The sequence below is a fragment of the Cucumis sativus genome, chromosome 3, assembly GCF_000004075.3.
Source record: "Cucumis sativus cultivar 9930 chromosome 3, Cucumber_9930_V3, whole genome shotgun sequence".
In the NCBI taxonomy this organism is placed as follows: domain Eukaryota; kingdom Viridiplantae; phylum Streptophyta; class Magnoliopsida; order Cucurbitales; family Cucurbitaceae; genus Cucumis; species Cucumis sativus.
In genome coordinates, this window is record NC_026657.2 from 20,274,900 (window position 1) to 20,287,542 (window position 12,643).

At 31.0% G+C, this 12,643-nt stretch overlaps 1 long non-coding RNA gene across 11 annotated transcripts; it reads right to left on the minus strand.

The window, feature by feature from the left end:
• Positions 1–63: 63 nt before the first annotated feature.
• Positions 64–12,429, minus strand: LOC105434897. Of its 11 annotated transcripts, none has more exons than XR_004215328.1 (5): positions 6,793–12,429; positions 6,614–6,686; positions 2,263–2,323; positions 1,934–1,984; positions 64–606 (listed from the first exon to the last, which is right to left on the minus strand). It is a non-coding gene; the product is annotated as an uncharacterized LOC105434897 (long non-coding RNA). The 11 variants fall into 11 exon arrangements; XR_004215331.1 differs by having other exon boundaries at positions 6,783–12,429; XR_004215325.1 differs by lacking the exon at positions 2,263–2,323 and having other exon boundaries at positions 6,793–7,069; positions 11,753–12,419.
• Positions 12,430–12,643: the final 214 nt, after the last annotated feature.

Here is a 12,643-nt window from a genome sequence, read left to right on the forward strand (position 1 = left end):
TCTAAAATTCAAATACACAGTTCTTAGAAGTTACAAGTCACTGATGATAACAAACAAATCCAATTTGTTCATAACAAAAGTATATACATCTCATTGATGACAATATAATTAACCTATTTCACGTAGTTAGAGTTACAAATACCATAAATACTCTGTAATTGGGATTCACAATTCTTAAAATTTAATAGTCATTCATTATAACAAACATATGTCAAGCATACACTACTATACCATTTTCATCTGATCCTCCGAGTCCTATTACAATTATGTACACATGTTAATTACTAAGATGTATTCTAAACATGTTGTACTATATTCGGTTCTTTTCTTACGTTATATTGTTAGTCATCTTCCTCTTATCCTTGCGTGGTAGGTGTTGTTTCTTATGTGCTTAATTTAGTCTGTCCACCATATGACCCTCCGAAAGTTTGGTTCCTATTTCCAGGCGTGTTTCTCTTTCCTTCGTCGTCAAGATCGTCATTTTTTTCTAAGCATTTTTGGATTGCTTGATTCCAAGTTTAGTTCGTCATCTTGGTCTTTTTGTTCTTCCTCTTCTTCTTTATTCTCTTCTACTTTGTTAAGGTGCTCCTCAAAGTCTCTTGCTCCCTACATTTCAAATACAATATATTTTAACATCATGTTACATGTACACATAATCAGAAAAGAAAAATTTACTTTATATCACATGACTACCATATATTCGTTAGTCTCTTGTGCACCCGAAGAATTGAGTTGCTTACTCTTGATCTCTTAAAAAATTATATATAATTTATTTCCTAGTTCTTCAAACTTTCTAATATTCAACTCCACATATTTAAAAATTCAAGAATCCTTCCATTTGTTTGAATATATTTAATTTGTTCCATTTGTTTTATTGTTTACTTCTTTTTTTCTTAATTTAACAAAATCATGATTGCATTGATTTTATATAGAGTTACAATGTATTTGTACATACTACATGACAATATTATTATTTTCATATTAGTTCTACAGTATTTGACAAACTATGTAGCATATGTTGCTAACACAATTACATTGTAATTTATGCTTTTAAATAATACGATAAACTAATCGTTCTGTACCACGATCACATAATAATATACTTTTTCAATCCAAAAAACTTAACATTAAGATAGATTTGTTACAAAACCAACAATTAAGAATGATTTCCTAAAAGTGTAATTGAATCACAATCATGGTTGTTTAACTAACCAAACTTTATAATAACCAATATAATTAAGATTTTCCAAACATAGTATATGTCAAGTATGAATGATGTTATAACCAACAAATTTGTGACACACATAAAAAGGTAAAAACATTGGCCATCAAAATATAGTATCATTCACTTGAGCATAGAATAATCTATATATTCCAAATACAATGTATTTGAATAGCTCAAAATATGAGACAGAATATTAGAAATAGCACGAAGACAATGTATTTTGCAAACAACCAAATTTGGTAAATCTTAACTAAATCTGTTATAATTTTGTTATTGGACAATACTGCAGCAACCTCCCCTATAATAATGACAAATATATAAAAATTATTTTCAAGTTTGTTATATTTTAAACAATTTATTAAATATATATTTTTAATAACAATTTGAATTTGAATTTAGATCTTTTCCCTAAAATAATGCTAAATATCAATACAAGGTTTTCAGTTTTTTTATATTTTAAACTGTTTATTAAATAATACATAATATATTTTTAATAACATTTAGTATTTAAATTTTAGAAATTATAATTATGACTCAATAGCATTTTTGCAACTATTTGAATCTTCTTCTTTTAGGTTTTATTAGAGAAAAGAAAAGAAGGAGATTGAGAGAGAGTTTTTCTTACAAACAAGAAACGAGAAGAGCTTAAATGAATCTTGAATGTATGAATAACTTAAAGAACTCATTGATTTGAGTGGACGAACTCACCGATGCAATATCTTGCTGAGATGCATATGAAGTCGAATAATCTTTTGGAGGCTGAGAATGTACAAAGAAAAGTTTTGCACATTATGGAACTATCAAAGGGATGGAATTCTCTTAAAACTATAAATTTTGCTAACGGCTTGTTCTCAACGCTATATGTGAAGGGATAAAAGCCTTTGGCAGTGGAAGAGTTTATAGAACTATTCCTCAATTTAATTTGAAAATCTCAAAATACTAGTACATTGGCAAAGTAATATAGAAACAAATTTTCTTATTACGACTTAAAGACTAAACATGTTTTCTAATTATAAATTAGATAAAGAAAAACTTACTTGTTTATGTATCTGAATCTACAAAGTAAATCTCCAAATTGGGACACCATCCGTCAAAGACCTTTCTATCGTGTAGGATGAAATTGGTTTGTGGGAACCAATTGAGATGAAAAAAAGTTTAGAGATTTTTTAGAAAAACTCTTTTGCAGAAAAGCAAAATTATTCGTTTGAGAAAAACTATTTCCTTTTGCATATTTATAACTTTCTTTCCTTTATGGGGCGAGAGAACCATGTGATTTTATTAATTTAAAAAATATTAAATTAATAGAAATTTCAAATCTACAAATTAATTAACCATCAATCAATTAATTAATATTACATTTAAATTTTACTTAATGAATATCTCTCCATATCTTATAATACTATATTAATTTAATTAAATAGAATAAAACAAAATTATTAATTAATAGTTAAATTAAATATCTTATATTTAACTTAAATTAAATCTGAATTATTCAAATATAAATTTCTCTCCTGACCAATAATTTTAATATGAATCCAATTCACATTAAATTAATATTTGAACTCATTCAAATATTTTCTCTCTCATAAATTAATTTTGAATCATATCCAAAATTAAATTTATATAATAAAGTTTGATGAACTTTCTATTATAATGTATCACCATACATTATACCAATTTCCAAAGTAAATTTGAACATTTCAAATTACAACCAATATAAATAAATCTCATTATCCTTTACAAACTAAGAAGGGGATCTAATAGACCTACAAATCATAAGCTACAACAATATGAGATTAATTGGCTAAACTCATTAACCACATTAATCAAAATTCGTTAACTGTGTGTACACCACACTAAAGACTCACAACTGAACTCTTTCCACTATAGATATATTTCTGTATCTACGGATATAGACTAATAGCATTAAGTTAGTCCTTCACGAGTGTTTGTAACACCAGTTAAATTACCATTTTACCCTTAGGTTATTCTAGTCCTTAAATATCAATGCTCTTCTAATGAACAACATGTTTATGGTCCAACCAATAAACAGAAATCCTCTCGTACCATAGAGAGGGTAAAACCCTTTGTTCAAGTTTTGGAAACACCATTTAAGGGAATACTTATCTACTTACCCTAAAGTTGGGAAGAAGTGAATTTCATCTTGTATAATTATGTTCCCAGCTCCCCGCTCGGTCTTGTCCCCAAACTGATAAGCATGTTGAATTGACAATTTGGCCACTCTCACCCGTACAAATCAAAGGACAATTCATCGTGAACAAGAATTCATAATACACTTAGGATTAAGACTAAGTAACCTAGGTTCTCCTAATGAAATAGAAATCTAACTAGTTAAAGAAGTTACTTCTAGTGGTTAAAAGAAATAGCTAGAAAAACTCCTTTGATCATGTTATAAAAGCGCACCATAAGTCACCTAAAACAAGTATATAGTTGCTTTGGAGTTAGGAATTTCAAATTTGAATATTGTGAGATATTTGCGAGATGCGTGCGAGATATTTGTAGGACATTGCAAGATATTTGTGGGTAGTTCAAATTACATACTTGTTTTATGTGATCTAGGATGATTCTGCACATGTTTTGTGGAGTTTTTAGCAACTCATTTTGTATGTTGCAAACATCTCGCAAGTATCTCGAAAATTCCAAACTTTAAATGTTCAATCCTAAATCAATTGTATACTTGTTTTAGGTGATTTATAGTGATTTTACAACATGTTTATTGAAGTTTTTTAGCTATTTTTTTAATCTCACCCACATCTGACAAATTTGGACATTGCAAGATATTTACTAGATGAGTAAAAGATCTCTGCAATATACAAAAAGTAGCTAAAAACTCCCTAAAACATGTGTATAATCACCCTATATCACATAAAACAAGCATATAATTGATTTAGGATTGAACATTTAAAGTTTGGAAGTTGTAAAATGTTTGCAAGATACAAAAACAGTAGCTAAAAAATTCCTAAAACATATATAGACATCTTAAATCACATAAAACAAGTATATGATTTATTTGAGATTGGACATTTGAAGTATGGAAGTTACGAGATGAAAAAAACAAAAAACTTGCTAAATATTTATTAGACAACCTCAAATCACTTAGAATAATTATAAAATTGATTTTGAGTTATACATGTAAGGCATGAAAGTTTCACCAAGAAAACTCTAAAGATTAAGAGCATTATCTATAATAATAAAAAAGAAAAAAAAAGAAAAAAAAACATAAACACTCTCCAAAATAACAACAGAGTTTGTTGAAGAGTGACTAAAAATTGTATGCAATTGTATTTAAAGGCGTTTTGGACTTTCACAATCCATTTCGTGGTAAAACTCAAATTTTTAAAAAAGAATCCCAAAATCCTCTGACCCCTAAAAATTTGTTTATTTTTGTAATTTCTCTAATAAATTCAATTTCAACGAAGGTCACCATAACACATACCAATATACCAAATTAATTTGCAAACATGTGTTTTTTTATTAATATTTTTTTATTTTTAACTTAGGATGAAAATAGAGTTGTTTTGAAATTATAGTGGTTGCTCTTTTTCATTTATTTTCTTTTCATTTTTTTTATTTTTACCTTTTATTTGCATTTTATTATTTGTTATTGTTAATGCCTTTAAAATTGGCTAAATATATTTGAAGTTTTCTAGCATGTTGTCGAGCTATTTGTATGGTCATCCTAGAATACGTTTCAGAATATTCTTGTCCTAACAATCATCATGAAAGTTGCAGATCCTACAAAATATTTCTTTCCTTATTTACATTATTTTGTGTTTTGGTTTTGCCTTTTCTAGAGCTGTTTCAATTCGTTATGTGGTTTGTTTCCTTGCTCCCTTTTGTTATTTAAGCTCGTGATGCATTCGTTGCTAGGGTTGTCGCATATGTTCTGAATTTTTTTTTATTGTTATTGTGAGAGAAGTTGAAGCATCATTCGTCTGCATATGTGGTTATTGTTCTTGTAAGAGGTTTTTTAAGACTACATTAAATTTGATCATACTACACTACTTTAGGAGGAGTCTAAACCCGACTAATTGAGAATAGGGTTTTCATTAACTTAGGTGAAACCTATAAGTTTCACACATGGTGGGAGTTCATAAGTGAAGAGGAAAGATAACTTCACCCGAGATGGGGTTTCACACGCTTAAGAGGAGTCTAAGTTCTAATGAGAATAAGTCTTAAATCTAAAAGGAAGAGTCTAGGTGTTCATAGAGTTAGCTCTACGGTTGTCACTATAATCTTGAGAGAACAAATAAGTACAATGATATAATTTTTTAACTATATTATACTAGTGTATTATCTTTCATGAGCACATTGTTTCCCAGATGTAGGTGTTGTACCACCAAAATGGATTACCAATTATTGTGCGTTACTATTGTTTTTCTCTTTGTTATTTTTAATATTGTCTCTCTTTGTTGATAACTCATAAAAATATAAGTTATTGTGGCCTTTTAGATAAAACAATGGAGCCAAAATGCGAGATAAAGGACTGGTAGCTTTTAGTGCAAATTTATAATGTTAAGTGAATGTACCTTACATAAGTCATTACACCTAATTAACTATGCTTTTAAGTGTTTTTACACGTAGGATGATGAAAAGAAGAAAATAAGCGAATTGCAAGACGATTCTTGAGCAAGAACTCGAGGATAAACAAGAAGCCCAACAATTCACATTGTAGGGGGAGATGGCAACACATCACTCAAGATGATTCGCTAGAAGACAAGAGTGGTAATTGGAACTCATATGACAAGAAACAACTACTTTCTACACTGACATTCATAGGCAAGGACAGATATGCAGTATAGCAAGGACGAATGTGCAGCATATCATAACTAATATAATGTCTTGCCTAAGTATGTCTATAAAAGACTCCAGCTCCACCATGAACAAGAAGGGAGGAGGCCATTCGTTAAGGAGGCTGGTGAAATGATGAGTTTTAGAGTACTTCACTATCTGTAGTAGTAGTTTTTTTTTCAAATCCTTTCCAATTAACTTTTGAGTGAGAGCTTAGAGAGAGAAGCTCACCTACCATTCTCATAACTTGTAAAAGAGCCAGAAATGCATAACAATGAATTTTTCAACTCGACACATTTCTTTAATTTCATTTTTGTATTTGAGAATGTATTGTTTGACTGTATTATTCTCATGGCTCAGAAGCCTACAGTATCAATACAATGCATGTTTTATCTACTATCTCTCTACCATTTTTTTACTCTTCGTCTTGTTGAAGTGTTTTAAGTAGTTTAAGTGTATGTTATATGCTTAATAAGGATTCTTTAAGTATAAGATTCATCATGTTTAGCTAGAGCTTAACTCAATCGCTTGATTACCGTTCGCCGCCAACTGTTTGAGAGAGTAAGTAGTAAATACCTTGCTAAACGCGCACAAAAAAGAGTTTGAAAACAAACTTTGTTCTGGAGTTTTGCCTCTAATCATTTGTGTCCTGAAAGGAAAACAAGTGTGGTGTTTAGGCGCCAAGAGGTTACTCGCCTTAAATAGAGAGGAAATATGATGCTTAAAAGTAAGGAAATTGCTTAACTTATCTTTACCATTTGGTTCCCGAAAGGAGAACAAGTTTGTGTTCAGCCGCCGAGAGGTTGCTCTCCTTAAATATAAGATGGTTAAATGATCTATATCGCATCAAGAACATTGACATGTCTTAAATCGCCTACAATGCAAAGACTTTCCTTCATCTTTCTTAACACATCAAGAACATTGACATGTCTTAAATCACCTACAATGCGAAGACTTTCCTTCATCTTTCTTGATGCGAGTTAGTTCACATTCCATAAGTATTCCATTCCATAAGTATTTCATTCTATTCCCCTGCTACAAAATCCTCAAGTGTAAATAATTAGATTAGTATAGTTTTACTTTTATAATGTATAAAATTTATAACGCCTAGAATTAGAAGTAAAAGTCATAACTTATTTGGTAGAAATTTCATGTGTTCGACCCCAGACTTACCAAAAAACCTCTTTTTTCACTTGCACTTGGGCGAGGAAAAGGAAAACTTGTGTTAAACATTAATCATTATGCATTTAGCAACACATAGATAAGACATGCACCTTTTATTGCATAACCCTAACCTAGATGCCAGCTTAGTCGCATTATTATAACCTTGCATGACACATCTACAAATCATTTTTTCATATCACATATCACATAAAAGAAACAAACAAGCACTTGTTAGGACATGTTGTGTGCCAACTATATCTGTGTGAAAGAACCTCTTTACAAAATTTCAATTGGTATCAGAGTGGGTCACTTTCATCTCAAGTGCTTCGATCATGGATAGCTTCAAAAAATATGGTTCTAATATATGCCGGCCCTTGTTCTAGATGGAACTAACTATGCATATTGGAGGCTAATATGACAACCTTTTTGAAGTCACTCAACAATATATCTTGGAAATCTATTATCACATGATGGACTCCTCCAACTGTCATAAGAGGATGAGAAAGTTTCTCCTAAACTTGAGGTAGAGTAGACTATTGCTGAAGACAACACTTCTCTGAGAAACTCTAAAACATTGAGCATTATATTTAACGAAGTTGATCAATTGATTAATACATGTGCCTCAGAAAAACTTGTTTGGGATATTTTATATATGGCTCATGAAGGAACAACCAAAGTTAAACAATCTAGATTGTAGTTGTTGTCCACAAAGTTTGAGAACCTCATAATGCAAGAGGATGAAACAATTGTTGAATTTAATGTTTGTTTTCTGGATTCAGCTAATAAGTCTTTTTCATTTATATAAAAGATGTTAGAATAAAAGCTTATAAAAAAAGTGTTGTGTTCATTACCCAAATGGTTTGACATGAAAGTTAGAGCGATTAAGGAAGATATAATATAACATCCATGAAAGTGGATAAAGTAATTGACTATGTACTAACATTTGAATAGTCTTTTGATGTAAAGCAGGATAAAAAGAATAAGAGAATTGCCCTTCAATCTATCTATGATGATATGAGTGAATGTTCACAAAAACTTAGATGAGGCTCATAATCAACTGCTTTGTTATGTTAGCAATTTCGTCATATGATGAAATGCCTTGACAGAAGATTGAAAAACTCACGCTCCAAACATCCAAAGCCTATGGAAGTATTTATGCACAACCACTTAAAGTTCAAAGTTGTAAAGACAATGAGAAATTTGGTTCCACTAGCTTATCAAAGAAAGAAAATCCTTTAAATGTAGAGAATGTGAGAGTTTCAGACATTTTCAGGCTTAGTATTGAACATTTTGATGAGACAGAATAAAAGTTATGTGCATACTTGGTCTGATATGGATTTTGATGATAGTAGTGATACTTACATGGTTATAAAGCTCTTGTTAGTAACATCTCGTATGACACTTCGTTATATGAGAATCTTGATTATGAAGCATTTTAGGGATTTGCAAGCAATTCATCTAAAAAAGATTCCTCATATCCATCTTACAAAATGTTGTTTGATCAATTGCAAGAAGACTGGAAAGTGTTAAATGTTCAGAAAGAATGGATAGAGACCTTACTATCACATAATCATATATTGATGTCAACTTTTTCATATTTAAGCATGAGTTACACTATGTTACAGCTAAAAAAGATGAAATGTGCAAGTCAATCTATGCTTAATCCTCGAATAGATACTCTTGAAAGAATTTTCTAAGAAGGTAATGCCTCAAAAGACAAAACAATAAATCCCAACAAGTCAAAGGAAATCAGAAAAATGAATTTGCTCGAGCTTAACAACCTGAATCTTATGGGATTGTTAAACCTTTTAATCAAAGGCAAAAATCATATCATGCCCACACTCATAGAATGAGGTAAATTTATAATTTTTATGGGAAACCTAATCACAAAAGACCATTTTGTTATCAATTGCATGGTTATCCTCATATGTCCTTAGGAAGAATGATGAACTATACATCTCCTAGCCACCAAAGCTATGTAAAATAGATGTAGAGAGTCGAAGAAGTTCAGAGCAAATGCAAGGTTGTTCTTTTTTAGGTCCTCTATTAAAGGAGATTGGTACTTCAACAATGGTAGCTTCTGTCGTATGATTGGTGAGAAAATATATATCACTAATGTGAAATCAGTTAGCTTAGGTAAAGTAACATTTGGTTATGATGTTTGTGCTAACATTGTTGGAAAGGAAACTTTAAACTTTCTCGGTTTGCCTTCTTTTAAGGATGTTATGTAGTAGAAGGTCATAATGCTAATGTAATCAGCTTTAGCCAACTATATGATCAAGACTTAAATGTTCAATGCACTAAAGATAGATGTATTGTTACAGATGATGCAAACACATCCATTATGACAAGTACGCATTCCTCTGACTGTTGGAATTTATGTCATAAAACTCGTAGTTTGTAATTTAAAACCATATTTTATTCAATAAGGTTGTTATTGATATTTTGTTAGTAAAATTAATACTATAATTTTGAATCCAATAAACCAATGTCTCAAGGCTATCTTGAGTAAACTTGAATTTTATGTAGAGACATCAACATGGATCAAGTTCGAGTATATACTATAAACAATCTATAGTATGTGAATAAAGGTTTGGCACCTTATTATGATGACATTATGAATGCAGCCCGATTTGTAATTAGTATAAATGATGTAATCCTGAATTGTTCATGTAGAGACATTAAAGTGGAGGCATCCTATGTAAAGAGTTTACATAAGACTGAACTATTAAATAGTCATTTTTACGTTATAACATTGTTTATTGTTTAAAACTGACTATTTCAATTATTGATGACCTAGGTAACTTAATCTTAATTAATCTTGAGCAAACTATTCATACAAAATTATCTTTAAATCTGCAAAGGTGATGGCAGCTCATCAACATTGGCTCAATAAGCCTCTCATTTCAAAGGTAAGACCAAATAGGTAGCTGGGGCATAAGATTGATAGATAGTTCATTTCCTTAAGGACTAAATCCAAGTCTTGAACAACGAGCCCTGCACTCTCATCGGCCTAAGAGGGATTCAGTTTATAGATTGAACCTTAAACCAATTATTTAATAGTGGATCAATGAGACTTAAGAAGCGAGATGTAGTCTCGGGGATAAAACAATATTTTAACCGAGGTTACGAATAATCCATGAAAGATTAACTTATTGATCATATTTATATCAGATGGACACAAATATATCTATAGTGAAGGGAGTACAACTACAAAACTTTAGTGGAATGACCCATTAGTTATTGAATGTTGATTAACTTGGTCTAAAAAGGGTTTAACCAATTAATCTCAAATTGTTGGAGACCATGATCTATAGGTTCATTAGGTTCCCCTACTAGCTCATATGGAATAAACTTAGAACAGTATGATGAAATTATTCGAATTGTTTGAATTAGATGAGGAGAGAGAAACCAACAAGTATATGTGTTATTGTTGTCGGTTTTAGATTAGTAATGGAGCTTTATGTTTAAATGTGATATAAATATAAAAATTATGAATGTAGATTCATATTCGAACACTCATAAATAATAAAAATAGTTAAAGTTGAAAAAAGTCAAAATGTTTACTTTTAACTTTAAAAAGTCAAACTTTAACCTACTATATACTCAAATGTGATTTGAATTTCAGAAAAATGAATGTGAATTCATACTCAGGAGGTTAAATTAGTCAAAGGAAACAAAATGTTAAAAAGTCAAAATGTTGACTTTTGACTTTGAAAGGTCAAACTTTAACCTACCATATATTCAAACATTACTAGAAATTTGGGCTTTGATAACACTTAAAATCAAGGAAAAGGGGGTGGGATGGAGTAAAATCTATCATTAAAAATAAAAAACCAAAATTTTTCTTAACACAATTTTTGCGTCGTCAATTAACAATATAATTTTTATGTCGTTAGAAAATTTTCTAATAAAAAATTACTTAGTCCAAAATTGAACAAATGTCTCCTTTTCTTCGTAATTTTCCTAACAAATCTTTTACTCTTCGTAACTCTTCCCCTTCCCCTTCCTTAGTAAATGATGGGGAAATATTTGACCCATAGTTATCTATCTATTTTGTGTTTCATACCATGCTTATACTCATTATTTTCTACACAACAGACGTGAAAAAACAGTAAACAAATACACAGCCAAAGGAGGAAAATAGATTCATTAAACTAGAGGCAAACAAGAAGTCGAAAATACAAATACAATGCACAACAAAAGGAAAACAAAAAAAGAGAGACTAATCTAGAGACACAGTGCAACAAACGTATACATAAGAATAACTTCTTTTCCATTTTCTACACACAGTAAGTGAATGCAAAAAATATAAGCCACTGCCAAACAAATGAAGAAAAAAAATGACCATCTACAAAGAGAAATGACTGTAACCACTTCAAGAATGAACATGGAACAAAAAAAGAAATGGTAGAACAAAATAAAACTAGTAATAATGAATATCAAAGAGAACATGTGAATGATCATTTCAATCAAAACAATATGCATATTCAGGAAACTAACTCATCATCGGCAGTCGAATAAAAGTAAGAAATATTACCTCGACCCTACCTTGCTCGAAACCACAACCCTCAGTTAGTATCCGTCACTCATTAGAGGATGAAAGGTCGTCGCGGACACAGAGGTTAACCGAACGACAAGAAAAATACAATGAATGACATCCGAGAGCGACAAGTTCGTAGAACAAGCTATGCAGGAAAGCAGCCACCTAGTCAACGAACGCCCGACCGAAGATAAGGCATCGAAGACCTTTGTTTATTTCTAAATGTGGCATGTCAACAACACCCACATCCATGGGGACATCGAAGACCGACAAACAACAGGGGAAAATGTGGTTTAGAAAATCAATGAGATCAAAATACTGTGAAGAAGATGGTGTTGAACGATGGAGAAAAATCAGTGAGTGTCGAAGATGGTAAAAATATCATCAGATCTAGAGAAGTAGGTTAAGAGATATATCGATTTTGGGTAAATAGATTTGGGCAAAATAGTGAGAGGAAAAATGTGAAGAAGAAGATAGAACCACTGGCTGGTCGGATGTAGAAGACGAAGCGAATGTACAAAGAGTGAAGAAGAAGAGTGGAGAATAGATTTGTTCGGCTGTGAGAAGAAGAAGAGAGGAATTCCTTCAGCTGTGAGAAGAGGAAGAGAGAAGGGTTAATTGTTTAGCTGAGAGAAGAGGAAGAGAGAAAGGGTTAATTGTTCGACCGTGAGAAGAAGAAAATGAAGAAATAAATGAGGAAAGAGAAGATGGAAAAGAAGAAAGAGAATGATTGTGTTGAAAAATGGAAGGATTAAGTGGAGAAAGTGGGGGAATAAATGGGAAAAGAGAAGGATAAAGGGGGATTAAGTTTAATATTTTTTCTACCCTTAATCTGTGGGCCAAACAAGGAAAGTAGTCCTTCCCTTCCCCCAAACGGTCAAATTCATGAATTAAAAGTC